This window comes from Pungitius pungitius, chromosome 19 (assembly GCF_949316345.1).
Source record: "Pungitius pungitius chromosome 19, fPunPun2.1, whole genome shotgun sequence".
NCBI classification, from domain to species: domain Eukaryota; kingdom Metazoa; phylum Chordata; class Actinopteri; order Perciformes; family Gasterosteidae; genus Pungitius; species Pungitius pungitius.
Window position 1 is genome coordinate 12,790,444 of NC_084918.1, and position 19,639 is coordinate 12,810,082.

Sequence of the window (19,639 nt, forward strand, 5' to 3'; positions counted from 1 at the left end):
ATAACGCTTGAGCTTCAGCATCCCCTAATGACATTTATGTTATATTATATAATCTGTGCCTTGTTGGTAAGAAACCATGGCAATGAATAAATGCAAAGTGGAATGTTGGACGTGGTTAATGACCTCCTTAGTTTTGCCACAATGTGGTTGCTGCTTTTAGTCCGTGTCGCTGTGTTTGCCATGCCAGTTTAGTTTTAGTTCTTTCAGGTTGCCTGTACCGCACATATAAATCAACTGGTCTTTCCTGCCGTTGTTTAAGTAGTAGTTTCCCTCGTCTGTGAATAAAAATATTTGTGTAATCAAACTGTGTTTACAGAGCCTTGGGACAATGTACCATCTGTTTCATGCATATTTTGTTTTTTTAAAATCAGTGGAGTGTAGAAAGGGTCAGTACGGAACAGTTGGAATGCACAACGCATAACATTGTAGCCTACAATTTTAAAATTGAAAGAGTAAAGCCTTTGGGTTGATGTTTGGATTGTGTTCAAGTGGAATCATCTGGCCGGAGTCTTACTAAAGCTAATATAAATAATAATGCATGTTTTGTGTGTGAATGAACCTAGCCGTCTACTGGCTGGAGCTCGGCTCCAGAAAACTCTTTTCACCTTTTCATGTTCTCTAAAAGGTAGAGCAGAACTAAGTCAATATTAAGTTGGTTACTTCAGTTGTATGCTGTGTTGAACAAACCTAATTTCTTCTCTCTTGACTGCAAACTGGATCACTTTTAGCATTGCACTCTCATAGATTGTGAAAACTCCAGTAATCCCTCTTCAAGTTTTAAAGGTTTGAAAAGCATAAATTAGTTTATTAAACTTTTTTTTTATCAAACCCCCCCCACACACACAAAACTGCAAACATTACAGTCAGCACTTCATCTCAGGGCCTTAAGCACAACGTCCAGAAGTGCAGCCACTTGCACTTTTTATAAGCTTTATCCCCACCTAGTTATTCTAAGATCTGCTGCTAAATTTGTCCCTCATTCCCTCTCCCTAAGCTTAAGCCGTCAGCCCAGTATTACAGCTTCAAGAGCACATCTTCTGCCGGCGTATTTATTTATTTATTTATATATGTGTCTGCCTTTGGTGAAGGCCGCCATACTTTAAGGCTGCAGCCCAGTGTGAGACGTCAAGGCAGAAATCTTGGTTTCTCCACATTGCTCTCGGTTCTGTGGTAGACCTTGTCTTTAAAGCCCCCTGTTTGATGCTCGGCATTGACATTTTGATAAAGTAAAGATCATAAAGCATATAGTATAATTTGATTTGATCGGAGTACATCTTTTGAATTACAATACAGAAAAGAGAATCATTTTAATTCAATGTCCACACATTTTGAAAGTGTTTTCTTGCCCCCTTAATAAATACATTATTTCTGACGCTCTTGAATCCTTGCATTTTCTATGCTGTTTGAAAACTATCTATGCAACCTGGCAGAGGAATCCAATGGTTCTTGCCAGGGCTAACATCATTTTCTTTTGCACACACGTATGAGACCTTGTAATATTGCCCTTATCTTCACACCTCGAACACAGCTTTATCTTTCCTTAACATGCCGAGGTGGAGCGCTTTCTGTATGGCTCCAGTAGACGGTTGTGTTTCTGTGTTACACATCTCGTGCTGTTATTCCCGCTGTCAAATGAAAACAAAACCAGTGAGGTGATATTTTGGTAACTGCAGGCTGCGAGGTGGAGCACCAGACTCCTCCAGAGCGCCCGGAGTCAGTAAGGGGGAGGGACGTCATCATGTGTCAGCCAGCATCACATCACGTTTGGCTCGCAGCGAGGAGAAGGTCTCCGGACAAATCAGTTTATATAATAGAGAGGATGAAAAACAGTCAGATGCAGCCCGTACACTTGGACACAATGGGGGTCGTACATGCGTGAGGATTTCACCATTGATCAAGCTGTTGGAGTATGCACTGAAAAGAAACTTGGGGAGATTTAAAACTGCTACAAAATGTCTGATTAATGCATTATTATTAAAAGACATAAGTGTGGTAAGCAGAGGTTTTGTATACAATTCCTTTTGGGATTTCTTTTATTTTTTATTTTAGGCTGCCTATAAAACATCTGGCAGGGGACAGCAGATGGATATTTGCCTCTCTGGCTAACTCTGGCTCACTTACAGTACAACTGTTGACTAGTGTGCATTCTCCCTGCAAAATAAATGAATAAATAAATAAATTGGTTGAGGAGTGTGGCATGGTCTTTGTTCCAGAAGTATAATAATCTGTCTAAATTAGCTAATATCAGAAAGAGAGCTTTATCTAAACAGAGACAAACACAACAGGAAAGTGCCATACATTGATACATTCCTACTGCTATTGTTTTGCATTTTTCGCAAGTTAACACTCTTACTTTTGCCTTAACCGTTATCCGTGGGGGGAGGTTTTACACAGGCGGATATTACAGCACCTGTTCCACCCAGCAGGGGGCGCTGGTTATACCTCAAGTGAGGCTAATACGCAGTGGATTCCTGGGATAATGAGGAAGGCTAACTATTCCACTCAGAGCTGAAAGAAGAATTCGCCTAAATGCACATACCCGTCTCCAAATTAAGCCTGCTCAACGTAGTTTATGGTTCTAAATATCCGCTAACAAAGCCGCCTGTGAAACATTTTTGGTGAAACCATTGAAATACATATTACATGTATGCGGGGTACGCCAATTGGGTGACAGAAAGTCACGTGTTTACTGAATGTGGCGCAACGTCTGTGCCAGTTCCCGTGCGCTACAACGTCGCCCCGGCTTTGTCCGGGATGGACCTTTCGCCGCTGAGGAGAACGCTTTCCGACTTCAGGTTAGGCTAAAGGTCAGGCTAACATTTTTTCTACAGTTGGTGAAGCGCATGTAGCTCATAGTTCTTGTCTTGTGGGTGCACGTCACTAGCTGCCACGCGCGTGATGTTTGTGTCGCAGCTAGTTTACACTTCTAGTGGTGGCATGGGGCCTGACTGCTACATTTAGCACCAATTAGCAGGCTAATTTGCATTTCTGGGCTACGAATAGTTGCTTTAAGTTAGTTATTACAATGGCTTTCTATTATTATTAGCAGGTGCATACAGCCGTGGTAGAATATGGTGTTTTTTTGTTATGTTTGTGGGTAATTAACGTCAGGTATGAGGGGCCGTTCAAGACATTATTCATTCTGGTACTCTCACATACATATATTCTCACTCTTATATACATACATTCTCCTTTCACATACATATATTCTCACTCTTATATACATACATTCTCCTTTTACATACATATATTCTCACTCTCATATACATACATTCTCCTTTCACATACATATATTCTCACTCTCATATACATACATGCTCCTTTCACATACATATATTCTCACTCTCACAAACAAATGTATGTATGTGTAAAGAAAATATATGTCTGTAAGAGAAGAATGTATGTGTGTATGAGGAGAATGTATGTGTGTATGAGGAGAATGTATGTGTGTATGAGGAGAATGTATGTGTGTATGAGGAGTATGTATGTGTGTATGAGGAGAATGTATGTGTGTATGAGCGAAAGTATAGTGGAAACGGAAGGCGTATAGTGGAAACGGAAGGCAGAACATTTCTCGCGCTGTGATTGGCTGTCAACCTACCCTGTGATTGGCTGAGAAACTCGAGGCGGGTCATGTTCAGGTCGCGATCAGCATGGACGGAGATGAGACCGCTTTGCAGCAAGCCATTGGAGTTTTGAGAACTATTTTAACATCCTCTCAGAGATGGGGACTCGAGTTTGAGACTCGGACTCGAGTGCGACTCGAGTCGCAGACTCGGTGACTTCCGACTCGACTTGAGACTCGTCCTCGAAAGACTTCAGACTCGACTCGGACTCGAGCTTTGGGACTCGTGAACAATGTTTAATTTTAGGAAACATCTGAGGACCTCGCTATACCGCTCCCTCCGTTACCTGCCTACGTAACACGTACATTGACATATATTGATGGCTGCGCACGCGCGGCCACACACGAGAAAGATGTCGAATACACCGGCCGCTGCTGTGCTATTCGTCGTGATCTTTGGTTACAAAACCTTTCAACAAGACGGCAACAAAAGAACCGCGCAATGTAAAATATGCCGCTGGCGGTCCGCTGATGGTTCGCTGACGTCGGGACGTATGCGCTCCAGCGGCGGACCGTTTACTCTGCGATCTCCTTAAACTGTTTCTGCTCTGCTCACTGAAGAAAAACAATACGTGGACAAGAGCAGCGAGTGTAGTCACCTACTGCTGCTAATACATCCCGTCGGACCAGGATTATTTATTTATATCCGTTAATGAACTTTTCTCCTCTCGTTACCCTGGTAACCGCTGTCATTACAGACGGTTGCGTCGATTCTTACTGTGAAAATCTACGTACTTCCGGTTTAGCGGCTACGCTTCGTATTTTCATTTTATGGGAAAAACCACAAAAAATTAGAGTGATTGGTATCGTTTTTTTACGGTAAAAGGGACGATATAAGAGCCACCAAAAACCAGTTGTCTTGGCTCACCCTGAACCAAAAGGTTTTCTTGCCACTGACGATGTGGAATTTTATGACAAGTAGTGAAATTAGCAGCAGCTCTTTACAGCTCGGTTGGCCGACGGCGTAGCGCCGCCGTCTTATACAGTGTTGCTGTTTTGCTCGACTGCATGAGTTCGAATCCAGGTTGCGGCGATCTTTTAATAAACGTATGTTCTTTTATTTCTTTCTTTATACGTGGCAGTGATGTAGTGCTCACTTATACAATCATAATCGCTGCATTGGATATGGGATGCATTTTGAACATTTTCAGCAATATGTTTGCGAATGTGTGACGGATCAGGTGACCGAGGCAGACAACATTTGCCGCTGACGGGGCAAAACAAACACGCACGCGTAGCCAAACCAGTAGTTTCAAAAACCACTAGGCACGTAACACCGGTTTGGTCTGGTTGTCTCGTTTCACTTTCTGCCGTGCTGTGAGCAACGTTAGGTGCAGATGAGCATGCCCTTTGTTGCTCAATAGAAGAAATTGTGTCAGAGGATGTTAAAATAGTTCTCAAAACTCCAATGGCTTGCTGCAAAGCGGTCATATCTCCGTCCATGCTGATCGCGACCTGAACATGACCCGCCTCGAGTTTCTCAGCCAATCACAGGGTAGGTTGACAGCCAATCACAGCGCGAGAAATGTTCCGTTTCCACTATACGCCTTCCGTTTCCACTATACTTTCGCTCATACACACATACATTCTCCTCATACACACATACATTCTCCTCATACACACATACATACTCCTCATACACACATACATTCTCCTCATACACACATACATTCTCCTCATACACACATACATTCTCCTCATACACACATACATTCTTCTCTTACAGACATATATTTTCTTTACACATACATACATTTGTTTGTGAGAGTGAGAATATATGTATGTGAAAGGAGAATGTATGTATATGAGAGTGAGAATATATGTATGTGAAAGGAGAATGTATGTATATGAGAGTGAGAATATATGTATGTAAAAGGAGAATGTATGTATATAAGAGTGAGAATATATGTATGTGAGAGTGAGAATATATGTATATGAGAGTGAGAATATATGTATATGAGAGTGAGAATATATGTATGTGAGAGTGAGAATATATGTATATGAGAGTGAGAATATATGTATGTGAGAGTGAGAATATATGTATGTGAGAGTACCAGAATGAATAATGTCTTGAACGGCCCCTCATAGTCAGGTGTTATGACTGAAGTGATTTGGTGACGTCGTTGCTTTAGGGCCTAAAGCAACGACGTCACCAAATCACTTTACTGGCCATCTACTGGACAAATCAAGGCCAACACTTGATTTTAATGCTGATAGACAGTCAGTCACATTTTCTCCACATGTCTCATATTCAGCAAATGATGAAGAATGTTCCAACTCAAAAGCAAGGGACGTGCATCCCTACTGCTTAATATCAGTCATATACATAAACTGCTGCCATTACCAACTCCATCTAGTCAACTCTATGGTGTTTATGTGTTCAAATGCTGAGTGATGTTTTATTCCAGGAGAAGGTTAAGTGATACATATTCAATCTACAAGTGAACAACTATCCTCATTTCATTCACTTCTGCATCAGGTGGATTGCTGAGTTTGGCTGGCCCCTTCTTCCTCCAGACCTCTGTCTAAAGTGGATTCCTGTACTGTACTGATGACGTCTGCTGTAAGTGATTGAGGCCACCCCACGCTGTACATATGGTATTTCAGAAAAAACGATTATCTTACTGCACATACATATGTCAAACTCGCGGCCCGCGGGCCACATCTGGTCCACCGGGGCGTCCAGTGCGGCCTCCGTAGTGTCAATGGCCCGCCGCACCGCCGGAGTGTGGAGTTTGACCCCTGTCTTACTGCGAAGTTATTTTTCTCAATATCTATATATTTTCTAGTTTGTTATATGCACAGGATGTGGAGCTTTCAGAGCCTAGAGGCCATATTGCAATATCTGCTCCCATATTTACATTAGAGCCACACTAATAAAGGCCAAGCTAGAATATTGGCAGATGCAGCTATATTGGTATTATGAAGAGTAAATAAAAGGACATACAGAAATGAGAAAGAAGGGATTGTAACTTATTTTTCTTTTGAAAAATAAGCTTCAATTTATTGATGGATTATCAATAGTTGCAGATTAATGTAAAAGTTTATTATTATTATTATTATTATTATTATGGGCATTAACTTGTTTTTGTTTCTGATTAATATTCTCAATATTTTCTCAATTATTCATTTGGTAATTAGAAAATAATGAAGAATACTCCTTCTTAAAGCCTAATGATGTAATTTTATGATTCTTGTTTTGTCTGAGCATGAGATAAACAGTACAGTAAAATTAAAATCCAACTAAAAGAGTTCAGAGATGTTTTTCAAATATTGTAGCTCAGATGCAACAATAGTTAATCCTCTAAACAGCCTTGACTTTTGAAAGGGCATAGCTACCAACTTTATATTTATAATGTGTATTGCACAATGATTATGTTTAAAGGAATGAGTTGAATTGACTAAATGCATTGTGTATTTAACATTCACAGAGCTGAAAGTGCTCACAATGCAATATAACAGACTGGATGGGGGAAGGCCTGGGGAGGGAATCACTATCTGAACACAACAAAAGTAACCTTTACACTAATTTGTTCTGAAATGTTACCTTTCCCTTTATATTTAACAGCATAATTAAAATGTTTACTCATCAAGCATTTTTCTCATTTCGATCTTGCTGCACTGCGCCGGCATTTTAGTTTTCTATTTGTCTTCCCCACAAAAGCCGCTAATTAAAGATCTTTCGATATAGTAATCATCAATAAAAGGGACACACAAATGAATGATGATAGGTCTCGCGTGACATGAATCGCTCAGCAGACGGAACAGGCTCGCCAACAATAAGTCCAATCGAGCTGAGCTGTGATTATGATTCAGTGGTTCAAAGAACAGCAGCGTTGAGCCCGGAGAACTGAAAATGGGATTTCTTCGGGGAGCCTTTTTTTGCTTTTTGGGTCCCAGAATCAGCCGGTTGTATCGCTGATGATGATAAAAGTGCCACTCAGTGGGATAACTTTCAAGTGATTGAGGGGCGCAATGATATTTTTGTTTAATCAGGAGCCAGGTGCAGATAACAGCGCCATTAATGATTGGAAGTTGATTACAAGTCATTTCTGCGGAGCATGGCGGGATGCTGCACAGTTTAATCAAGCACAAAAAGTTAATGCTTGCAGTCTTGCATTAATATCTGGGTTACTGTTTATTTTAACCTTGTGTGGAGAAATATAGACGCTACGGCTCATCTTTTCATTTCCATTTGGAATGTACGCAAATAAACTCAATAAAGATGTGACTGACAGGGGGGGTAAAATAATATCTCATATGATATCTCATGAACTGCTGTTCTGTATCTGGGGTTAGTATATAGTGTGTATTGTAACTCATTAAATCTATCATTAATCTCCAGGATTCCTGTCATTGCAATAGAAGAATAAGATATTCAGGTGGGGTGGTCTTTTTTCGTCTCTATAGTTTAGTATCACAATTAATGCGATCCCTTGTGTCAGCAGCATCATGTTAACGGTTTGAATCGGCGTCTTTTTATGATCATTTTTCCACTTGCTGAGACTGTCGAGCCTGCTGCTCTAAGGCCTGAATGCAATCATTCTCCACCGGTATGAAATAATGAAGTACGAAGGGTAATTGTCAAACAAGTGGCCTCCTGGGAATCCTTACAAGATTGTACCTGACATGTGTGACGTGTTCAACGTGTCGCAGGAGACGCGCACACACACGCACACGCACAAACACTTACGGATTAAACCCTATTAATGCAAACTCAAAGCCCAAGTGACATCGCCAGCAGCGTAATGAGGAATTTAGTGGGAATCTGAGGCTGATTTGCTGTAATGCTGGTAATCAGAGGAGATGTTGCAGGGGGAGAGAGGGAGAGAGAAATGAAGGGAAGCCAACAGCGAGCCCGGTCACTAATTAAACCGTACCTGCAACTTGTTTCCTGTCGTCGTCTTACCGTGACAATGCCACCAAGGCCTTGCGGAGAATTTATTTCTGCTCCTGATTTAATGGTTTGCTATTTACTCAAAAGTGTATCTACTTGTGTTGCTTTAAATTACTGATAAATAAACATGAGGCCTCAATATGTTATTGTCTTTTTAATTTCGGCAGCTATCTTTGACGCTGGCACGCTTATTTGCAAAGGTTGAGTTGGCCTCAACTCTGAGGGTATTCAAACTAAAATAACAATCATCTCACAATATTCTCGTCTGCCCAGGTGTCGCAGGGTTAATCACAAAATTAACTTATCGTTTCCCCGGATGAAGTAATTAAGCAGCGCAGGACCGACTCGTCACATAATTGAGGGTGAATAATGAGGATGAGGCCTGCTGTCCGGTGGGTGGGGGGGAGGAAGACTGAGGAAAAGATCACACATTGGTAATTAGTGCAACGGGACACTTGAACATGTAGGAGAAATATTGTCGTGCCACTCATGGCACAGTTCTATCGCCGTGATGTAGGAGCGCCGCTGTAATGAGGGGGCGGGCTCTCCGCGGGCTAAATTCTGTTTTCACACCCTATAGGGTTTAGTCACACAGAATAGTCATTGACTCTTAATGACTATTGTGTTTGGCTAAACCAGGCCACAGGAGATGTATTCAACCCACAGAAATAGAGCACAAGGGATGCAAACCAAATAAGTGGCAGTGTATTCATGCAACGTTGGACTCGTTTTTATAGTTTTTACTTTTCTTTTTTGACATAATAACTAAAAGCCTACACATGACTTTTTTTTTTCTTCATGTGGCCAAGCTCTATAGAGCCTGCTCAGGTCAGATTGAACGAGTGATCTTTCTCAATCAACTTCAATATACCTAAATAAAATACTGAAAATAGAAGATTGTACATTTGAAATGAGTCCACGCCCAGATGTCCGCCACATGTTCCCTCTGCTGTACGTGCGGGGGGATAATGGGACGCTCCGAAATGTGCCTCATTAAAAAACACCAGAGAAAGGAAAAAGATGAACGCTTTGACATGAACGTTTTTCATTATACTTGCAGACTGCTGTTTAGCTCCTATGCAAGTGTATCAGCTATGTAACAAAGCAGAATTTACTTAATGTAGACTGATTACGTTGAAGCATTTAAATAAAGAAGGTTAAAGGCGCTGTGTTGATGGATTTCCAGTGTCCGCTGCAGCCCTCGGTAGTAACAGGATTTTTTTTTAAAATGTGCAGGCTGTATCAGCAGTGGTACCCCCGAGGACCATTATGTCTCCCAAAAGGGATCCGCATCCGTCTCTGCATTTTCTGCATTGCGAGCACATGAATATGGCGAATCAATACAGAGAAGAGCAATCATGAGAAAGCGCTGGAGCGTTGGTGAAAAGTGCGGCACGCCAAGCGGCGCTCGCTGTTTAACGGAACATACACGGCCTGCTTAGGCCTTCGCTCAATTCATCGACCGCTACAGGAAATCAACAGTGGCAAGCCGCTTAGCGGCTCTCCCTTCCCTTAATCGACGCCATTCACAATGCACCTTTTATTCCGCACGCCCTGCGAGCCGAGAAATGGACATAATGTCTATTTGATTTCTGATTTTCTTTTTTGTATCCCTTCCTCTCTGTCCTCCCTTCGCTTGCGATCGTCACTGATGCATCTTGACGCTCTGAAGTATCCAGAATAAATTCCCCTCGCTTCCGCCGCTGTTTGTAACCGTCAGACTGCCACGAACGATCTGCCACGACGCCGCAAACAGCCGGTGTCATCCTCGAGAACGCAGAAAGAGGGGCAAAAGGGCCTGAAGGGTGATAAAACAAAGACAGCTTTTAAAACACACACACACAGTATGTTGGGAAAACTTAAGTAAGTGAATTCTTTTCTTCATAGGTCCCTATAAATAATCTGAATTTAGTATGTAGTAGTTATAGAAGTCTGTGTGTGTGGGGGTGATGAGATGCAGATCCATTCACTGCATCGTCGTTTCCTAAGCCACAGATGGTAAACTGAAAATAGTATTGTTAATATAAATCAGATGGCAATTTGTCTTTCGTTACAACAGCAAGTGAATGCATCATCTCAAACTGACATAATCTCATTACATTCAAACAAATATGTTTACTGATCCTCAAAAGTTTTCCCTAAACACCATCCAGAACCCAGTTATTCACAACATTTTTACTACAAGTGCAAATAAATGTTTCAGCCTCAGAATCCCTGTGTCAGTGATCCATCACCCGACTCCCGAAGAAGGGACCCCCACACCCACACCGTTGGAAGATAACTCGCCGGTCGTGGATACTGAGCAGCAGATGATCTATAAAGTCCTAGAAAAGGTTATTTATTGCTTTCATAATTAAATTTGGTATGGTGGCGGAGGGGCTGTCGGGGCATGATTAATCAAGCCGGGGGGCTGGAGAGGGCCAACTAGCAGGTGTCACCTCGCCGCAGCCTGAGACCCTCTGCGGAGGGCGCTCTGGTTTCCGCAGGTGTGAGTGGAGGGGGGGGTCACCACTGGGGGCACCCCATGTGACACTCTGTAGAACTCTAAATAATGAGGCAACTCATCCATTCTCTGACATTTGTAAGACTGAGAAATTAATTGGGAAAATAGCATGCCAATTAATTGAAGACTAAATTGGTTGCAGCCGCATTGTGAAAGCATTTTTGTTTTTTTGTCTCAATTATAAATCACAATTAACGATATCCGGTGCCTTTATGTACTACCTGCTTTCCAGCCATAGAGTACTGGAAGGTATGAAATATAGTATCTGTGAGAAACTGACACGCATTGTACAAGTTTTACTGTTTTTATAAATACTGGTAAATGTTTGGGAAATGGCAGTGTTTCCCTGGGTTTACAACTTTAGTTGTTGCAGAAGTGCTGTCCGCTGATGCGAGCATTTGCACATTTGTCTCTAAGCGTGCACGTGTGGAGGCAGAAGTGCCGTGGCCTATGAAGGATGCATGTTTTGAACCAAATGTCCAAATTCAGAGATATAAACTGGAGAATATAAGGTTCCTGCAATCTGATTATCTCACACCAAACGCCACTCTCAAATTTAGTAATTTATGGTTTCTTTAAATATTTGATTTTCTAATTTACTTTTCCACATGCACCCCACTTCAATTCCTCTTTAATTAGACCTGCCAGAGCGATTATTTCAACCCATTATTTCTTTGTTCTAACACAGTTGTGACGAACCTTAGGAGAAATTCAAAGCGAGAAACACTTTAATAGATTATCATTCTAGCAAACCCCCGTACCCCTTTGAGAGGTGGCAGAGATCCTGCCTTAGCCGACGCTATGTTAGCGCCGCTGTGACGCTTAAAGACTGCAGCCTCCGTCGGAGCAGCGTGCCGAGCCGATGAACTGACTCGACAGCAGCAGGAAGTCAATATCCTGGTTGAGCACGAAATGAACACGCTGTTTAATCCTATGTCCACAACAATGGCCTGCTCCATCACATTGCTTCACCCGCGCAGCTTACCTTCCACCGGCAGCCTCGGGGGCACAGGCAGAAAGTGTGTGGGCTTTATTAGACTCTGCGCTGGGTGTGTGTGTGTCTGTTTCTGTGTGTGTGAGATCAGAAGCTATACGGATTATGTTCCGCAAAAGCCGTTCTCAGACTTGTTTTTGAAAGGGCTGAAATTGGCGGCAGTACAGTGGAAAACGTAAAGGCTCTTGTGATGAGTCAGTGTGATGATCATCGTCTCACTTCCCTGACAAATACGATTTAGAGGAAATACAAATTTTAAAAAGGAGCTGTGATTGGCCAGGTTGTGACAATGTCTGCTTATAAAAAAAAAAAAAGAACGGCTTAAAGTGTGTGTCTTAATGGATGGGTTAAATGTGAATTACATACATACATTTTTTTCTATTTGTATTATTCAACTGTGTTTTTATTTACAGTTTTATCCTTTATAGTGGCGGTGGAAGCATTCAGATCTACAATGGTCCTTAAAATTTTCATTGATTTATTTTTGCCAAATGACTTTAGTTCTTCTCCCTCGTAGCACTACAGATGTCATACCACACATCTTTCCCAAATAATGCCATCATCCAAAGGAAGTATCCCTCCTTATGGTTTCATCCATACCTCTGATCTCTTCTGCTCCAGGAATGGCCCGTTAGGATACATGGGTTACGATGATGAATCCTATCCTACTTTGCTGTATTCTGTGGCTATTAGTTGTCGCTGTCTATATTTTGCTTTATTTTCTGCCGCAGCAGCTCAGTTACCCCCCCAGGCCTCATTTCAGTTTCATCCTACATTATCCTGTCCGAGGTACAGTAGGTCTCAATTTCCAGCCCTGCATTCACCAACTGCCCACATGCTGTTGGTACACCAGAGGGCTGCTGCTCTCTCTCTTTCTCTCGTGTGCCGTCCTGTGGTTTTTATCCCTCACACCCCCTCACCTGGCCGCTGGCCTGTGGGCTGCCAGCCTCAGATGGTTAATTATCTCTTGTCTGAGCCGCGATCACCTCCCCGGGGGCCCCGGCAACATAGCACCCCTATCAGAGGCAGCCTATTGAACTTCCTCCCAAGCCCACCGGGGTGTCCAACCACCTGGCTAATAACGATTCATGCAGCTGCCAATCCGGGTGAGGCGCGCCATCAATATTCCTGTCTACAGAATAACATCAATTAAGAGACGGGGATCTGAGCAGTGAGACGCAGGACAAATATCATCCCCCCGCATTGATGTCTCGTTTGGTCAAGGTTTGAACGATAAGAAAAATCTCATATACTTTGTGTCTGTGAAATACAAGGCTACAGCTGCACATGCAGCAGCAAGTGAATATTTCCCCCAATATTGAATTATTTAAAAAGAATGAAAGAAGCAAAACAAATGCTGCATGCTGTGATGGAGAGTGTGTGAACACAAGTTTGTATTAGATATTAAGAAATCAGTTTGAAATAGCACATTTGCAACAGTATTAAGATGAAGTGTTATTTTAGGGTTGAAGGTCGCTTGCACGAAAAGGTCAACAGCCTTTTAATAAACACCATGCGGAAATATTTTAAACATCTTTTGTTGCCTTTTTGAAGAAAAAACAAATAAAAAAATTGACTCAAGTTTCAAGCAGATGCTGTAAAAAATGTCTTTCACATGCAGCCCCTGACTCTCAACCCGCCCCCCCTGGGTGGAGGGTTGAGAGTCAGAGGCTTTCTTAATCACGGAGAACAGTGGGAAATGCCTTGGAGCCCACTCTCTGTTAATGGCGACATCAGTAAGCCCGGGGGGGGGGGGGACGTGAAGGGGAGGGCAAGGCTGGAAACCCTCAAACCTACAGTGTAGGCCGGGGTTATTATCTGCAATTACCTTGATTACTGAGCCCTTCATTTGAATGACGACGATGAAATTAATTTATGCTCAGTATTACTGCTAAACTCTGAGATGTCCATTAAGCAGGCGGCGGCCGATGCCCGGGTGTAATCCTTTTGGTAAGAAATGTGGCGCCGTACTAAATGTTGCCAATAAACCTTCACCGTATTTTATGTCTTAGCGTCGCTTCTCCCACCCTCCACACTCCGCTTCTACTTGTTCCTCTAAAGCAGTTTCTTACCCAAACACTGCAGAGCCTCGTTGCATTTATTACGAGCACTTTCATCGGCCTAGTTATGCCATCTGTGAAAGTCCCAAATACATAGTTGTGACTAATTTCTCTCTGCATCCTGAGACAAACATGGCTGCTACTGGGTTTGGGTTCCGTGATCAATCACACACTTCTCTGAACTCGCCACAAGTGCTGAACAAATGGGCCAGTGTAGGCGTGTGGTTGTTCCCGGGGCCCCGGACTAAGCAGAGTAACAAATTAGTTGTTCTCTTTTTCCTATTTTTTCTTCTACCGTGCTAAAATATGCTGGGGGCAATGCAAAGCAGCCAAAGGTAGACGTTAAATTTGTGAATTGCATTTGTAAGCAGACAGCCAGAAGTCGATGTCACCAATGCAGTGTTTCCCTTAGGTTTACAACAAGTCTTCATGCCCGGGCATCTGATCTGAATTTTTCCAAAACACCCCAAAATATCAACCTGTAAATAGAGACATGTCCACATTTTACGTTTGGCTTTTGACAGATGCTGTAAGGGGGTCTGCAGTAGTGCACTTAAGGAGCAGGTTGGGCTGGTTGGGGGATGGGTCATAAAACCCAAGACACTTTTTTTATGGGTCCCGTGTGCACAAAGTACTCATTTAGCCTGAAAATACCAAAGCTGCTGCTGTGTTTCTTAAACCTTAAACCTTTTAATACATTGAATTTTAGTTTTATTTCACATTTTAAGTCACCATAAGCCAAACCATGGTGTTTATTACTACTTAAAACATTGTGGAGTAGTTGTTTTTGTTGTTGTTGGTTTTATTTTTAAATTTCTATATAATATTTTGATAAAGGTTTTGCAGGATGCTTGTGACGGTTTTCTCCTTCTGGCAGATGAGAGGCTCATTGTTTTCTTCATTTCGATCCCTTTTGCGGTTACGGCAGCGCTGTTTTTCGGGCATGGCTACTACTTACCGGCCAGTCACACCCCGGCCCCCCCCATCAGCTGGCCAGTCCTTGGAGGGGATAGATTGGCATGACTTGCACTACAGCAGCTGCTGTTAATATTTTCTGGGTTAACTGTTGGAGACATAATTCAAGAACAAAGACATCAGCGTAAAGTGTGGGCAGACTGAGTGTGTGTTTCAAATCCAGAAAAATCCCCCCACTCAGGATACCCTCCTGGTCGGCCCCTCAGGATGGAAATGGCAACACAAGGCTCCTTCGACATGAATAGCAGCCTCGTGCTGACTCTCCGACCCGGGCGCGACCTTCTTGGTATCTTCATTGAACAGAAGGTCCCCCTGAAAATGGCAACATGTTTGAAATCCATCTGCTAGATTTCCTTCCTTTCCTTCTTGTTGACTCTCCCCAAAGCTCACCTTTTTATCAGGTCACTTAAAATTCATGACGTGTGATTCCGTGATTACTTTTACTCATACTGCTTTTGACCTGTCGCTTAATTATCACAAAGCGGCACGGAGAAGAGCGAGACGTGGTCTCCTCTTTTGTGCCGCTGTAATTGCATTCTTAATTTTGGGAGGTGAGGAATAATGATACGGGCGCTCAAGCCTGACATCACAGGGGTTGCATTGTCGAGGTGGGAGGGAGCTCTGCTGAGAAGCGGGGGCCGTCTGAAACGGCAATAACTCGTCACATAGAACTTAAATAATTTGGCACCGAGAGCCAAATTGTAACAATGAACAAAAAATTGAATTTTGAATGTGAAACTGAAAACCTTTAAATGTTGTGACTTTTAGGACTGACACTTTATATTTGCCCCAGTAGTTGTGACAGAATGATTTACTCCAACAGGAACATTCCTGTCTTTTCAGCTGGGTACGTCAGGGACAACGTTCCTCTGCGGACGTCCTCTTGCAACTTCGTTGAAGCAACAGCCGTAAAAGAAAGACAAAGAGTCAGCCATGCCCATGACAAACAGCTCTGTTGGCTTTAAAGTGAAGGCACCTGGCCATAAACGGGTTGAGATATCACAGTCTGGACCTAAGTGATTGACTGACACTCATTTTGCCATCACAACACCCATGCGGCTACAGTGGCTAAAAATATATCCGGACATTGTCAAGACTTCCATTTTCTGTGATGTCACACTCAGGTGCAGTGCCTTCCCACAGGTGTTTCATTTTGATTTTGTGTGTGTATGTGTGTGTGTGTGTGTGTGTGTGTGTGTCATATGTCTGACACAGTACACAGCTTCCAGCAAGCATCAGTAAATCCCATATAACCTTGTCAAGGTCTAGCTATTGAAGATCACAAGATTCTGCTGTGATTGTAACAACATAGATAAGAAATATACATTTTATAATCAAATATTGATTTTTTTGTTTTCATGTGTGTGACATCAGATTGACTTTGCAGGCTGGCAAACACTTGTTTATCTACAACTGAGAAATAGTTGGAGGGCTTCGTGGGAAACACTAGAACAGATGAATATATTTGGTTGATAACTATGAACAATAATCGATTCCACTCATCACATTTAAACCCTTCCACTCGGCAGACTGCAGGTGGTTTGTTTTCTCACTCAATCAAGCTGCTTCTCAATCTGTGAAATACAAATTGATCGAGCAGGACATCATCTTAATGTCAAAATGTATTTGTTAAAGGTGTTGTGGGAGGTATTAACACATGTCTGTGATGGTGTTCATCTCAAATTGATTCAGTGTGATCACAAACACACTTCTCAAAGACTGGATATCTATTTTGGTTGGATCGGCCATTTTTCATGTTGCATATTGACTTTTTGTGCCATTTCGGATGCTAACAATGGCTTTCGGGTCTATTGATGCACACATTGGTTTACGTGCGGTTTGGCCAAACACTCCCACCTATCAGCAGCCATCTTTAACTCTACCGGCATCCTTTAAACTAACAAGCAGTATAGGCATTTGATTTGAATGACTTCAATCCCGACACATTTAGACTCGTTGCATGTGGAAGTTATAGTTGTCAAAAGTAAGGTAAAACCCAGGTGCTCTGAGCGCTTTGCTACCACACACAGAGAAACGGGGGGGGCAACGGCGATGCGGCCTCCCCGCGTAGACGTGGTTTATGAAGAAACAAGACCGTAATCAAGCACAAGGACAGGCTCCAATTACTCATCTCACTACTTCCTCCCACAGATCACATCACTGCTCGGGAATTACAGGCTTCGTGGTGACCCGTCCCTGTCAGGGGCAATCCTCGCTCTGACAGCACCTGGCCCCCACACACACTGCATATAACATCCCTCCGAAGTTGTATGGAGTGTGTATTTAGAGCAGAAAAACTGTAGGCCGCACCACTTGATACTCATGGTAAATCATATATAAATGCTAATATGCTAGACATTTTAGTATCAGCCTGATGCAAATTATAAAAAAATATGCATTATTTAAGAGGAAGTGGAATTTGAGGGCCAACTGCTGTGAGCGTGTTCTGTTAATTATTTTTGTATATGTATATATAACAGTGTTTCCCCTAGGTTTACAACTTCAAGGGGGGGTGTAGTAATGTGTTAGTCGGGTTCAGCCGCCACAAGGACAATTTTGTTGTCAGAATGCCAAGAAAAAAGAAAAGCAGGGAAAATATTCCACTGTGTTTGCATGTTTTATTAGGATTTTAAATTTCATGCCCCCAGAAATATCCTCTCACAGCTACCTGTTCATGCTGTCCGACAGAACATTCCTAAAACCAAAACAAATTAAACAAATCCTTTTTTCATTGCCTATGTATTATATCAAATAATTATTAGAATATACGTACTGTATTTACTTACTTAGGAACATCAGTCTTGTTCAGCCAGGGCAAGTATGTCCCATCTGACAGCCAAGCGGCCAAAACCTGTATCTCCGTGGTGACTGTCCACTAGACATGACATTTTCACCAGATGTTGGTAACAACCCGTTCAGAAATAAAGTTATATGTAATAATGTGAAATGACACAGGTAAATAGTTTTGAACACGCTTACTGATATTTATTCAATACTTTGTACAAAAGCCTTTGTTGGTAATGACCGCTTCAAGACGCCTCCTGTCTGCAGAAACTAGTCGTATGCATTGCTCTGGTGTTCATCTTTCCATAGATTTTCAATGGGATTTAAGTCAGGTGATTGGCTGGGCCATTCCAGCTGCTTTATTTTATTTCTTTGAAACCAGTTGAGAGTTTCCTTGGCTGTGTGTTTGGGATCATTGTCTTGCTGAAATGTCCACCCTCATTTCATCTTCATCATCCTGGTAGATGGCAGCAGATTTCTGTCATGAACGTCTCTGTACATTTGCCCATTCATCCTTTCAATTATGTGAAGTTGCCAGTACCATTTGCTGAAAAGCAGCCCCACACCATGATGTTCCCACCTCCAAACTCCACTGTTGGTATGGTGTTTTTAGGGTGATGTGCAGTGCCATTTCTCCTCCAAACAGTTCAGTTTTGCTCTCATCTGACCACACAACATTCTCCCAGTATTTCACTGGCTTTTCCAAATGTTGTGCAGCAAACTTTAAACAAGCCTCAACATGCTTTTTTTTTCCAGCAATGGAGTCTTGGGTGGTGAGCGTGCATACAGGCCATGCTGAACAGCTAATTTGCAACCGAGCAGACAATGTAATATTGTCATTTCAGTCTTTCTGGATCTCTCAAAAATGTAACTGATCGCTCTCAGTTCATTGTCCGGGATGCAAGACAGGCCCATGGGGAGGAAAATAAATTCTGTTACTTTCACTGACTCAATTACTATGGCAACAGTGGTGCATGTACATGCTGCTCCTTTCATTCTGCTACAGTCTTCTCTTTTATTTCTTGTCTTTTTGTCTTTCTGGGTTACTGTTGTGAACTGCCGACTATCATTCCATCACGGGGGGGTCTGTAAAACACAAATCTTTGGAAGTAAATGTGTATGTTCTGCAACCCGAGATATTACTGCAGCCAGAACATGGAAGCATATGTTTTACATTCAATCCGACATAGATACTGTGTTGTTTTGGGTTGAAGTATCTAGGAAAACATCTTCTACATGTAAATGTTTGTGACATAAATCAGGAATGTCAGTAGTTGGAAGAAAAACAAATACACACACAGAGCGAGCCCTCCCCTCACTCCCCTCGCTGAGATTGATTTACCTTTGTGTCCCAGGCCGGTCGTTATCACAGGCCTCTCAGACAGAACTGCTATGATAGCTCAGGGAAAGTGGGACAGAGGTGGCAGCCGGCGCATGATGGAGAAGAGCTTCTTATCACCGATGGAGAGATCAATCATTCTTACGCGGAGAAAGAGGGAGAATGCGGCGTTGCTTTGGTCTCGTTCCAAGGTAAACAGCTCTACTCACTGTAACGCGCTTTAATGGCTTAGTGTGTTTTAGCAGAAAACTTGGTGCTTATGTTTGAAGTGAGTCTTACTGGATCACGGTTAGCCTGTAGGAAGGAGCCGTGTCATTTATATGATGCGTAACAAAATGTAGGAAGTGATCCAAACAAGGTCATCTTTGCATACCGGCATCCTAGAGTTTGATGGATTTACGGCCTTTGTGGTTATCACGTTCGGACAAACTAAACAGTAACTAGCGTCAGCAACCTGTGCCG

The 19,639-nt window shown here is 42.5% G+C and overlaps 1 protein-coding gene across 1 annotated transcript in view; it reads left to right on the plus strand.

Moving 5' to 3' along the window:
* The first annotated feature begins 2,491 nt into the window (after nucleotides 1-2,491).
* The window catches only part of adarb2 (adenosine deaminase RNA specific B2 (inactive)), a 179,954-nt gene continuing 162,806 nt past the window's right edge, over nucleotides 2,492-19,639 (plus strand). Inside the window, exons 1-2 of the mRNA XM_037455978.2 lie at nucleotides 2,492-2,795; nucleotides 6,105-6,188. The gene's annotated coding sequence lies outside the window, so the exon portion shown is untranslated. The remainder of the gene's footprint in view (nucleotides 2,796-6,104; nucleotides 6,189-19,639) is intronic.